The sequence below is a fragment of the Chaetura pelagica genome, unplaced genomic scaffold, assembly GCF_000747805.2.
Source record: "Chaetura pelagica isolate M959 unplaced genomic scaffold, ChaPel_1.0 scaffold698, whole genome shotgun sequence".
Lineage (NCBI taxonomy): Eukaryota > Metazoa > Chordata > Aves > Apodiformes > Apodidae > Chaetura > Chaetura pelagica.
In genome coordinates, this window is record NW_009954236.1 from 299,870 (window position 1) to 300,521 (window position 652).

Sequence of the window (652 nt, forward strand, 5' to 3'; positions counted from 1 at the left end):
ACCCTGCCTGGCAGGCTGTTGTTCCTCTGCCACAGCCACCCGGAGGGGTGGGCAGAGCAGCACCCACCCCACAACCCCTTTCTCCCCAGAAAAAGGGGAGAGTGGGGCCAGAGCAGCGCTCAATAAACCGATTTGTTCAGGTTTTTTTGTAGCCTGGCAGGGTGTGTGGTTGGTGTGGGCAGAGCCCAGGCTGGGTGGGGGCTGCTTTGGGGCTGGGGGGGGTCCCCTCCCCATCCTCACCGTGTAATGGGGCTGCTGGGGGGATTATTGTGGAGACGTGAGGGTGAAAAAAAGCACCAGGCTCAGGGAAAAGGGGCATCTCGGCATCTTTAGTGCAGACGTGTCCCCGAAACCCACCATGGAACCCTGGGGCACGGTCGGGGGGGGCTGCCCACCCTGTTGGGAGAGTCTGGCCCCCTCCTCTTCCTCCTCCTCCTCCTCTAGTTTCCCTTGGGGGCAGTTTTATTCCGGATTTCAGCCAGTTTGCCGGTCAGGAAGCCCCAGTGGAACGCCCCTTCCTCCGGCTCCCGCAGGTCGCTGTCATCCTCACCCGGTGGCTCCCCGGGGCTCTCATCCGGCTCCGGGGGGGACACCCCCTGGTCTGGCCCCGCCGCCTGCTGCCACTTGGCAACCAAGAGCGCCCACCGGGCGG

At 64.4% G+C, this 652-nt stretch overlaps 1 protein-coding gene across 1 annotated transcript in view; it reads left to right on the top strand.

Annotated features, from left to right (window-relative positions):
• Positions 1 to 652, top strand: part of ZNF593 (zinc finger protein 593) — an 11,167-nt gene that overhangs the window by 7,694 nt on the left and 2,821 nt on the right. The gene's annotated exons all lie outside the window — the stretch shown is intronic.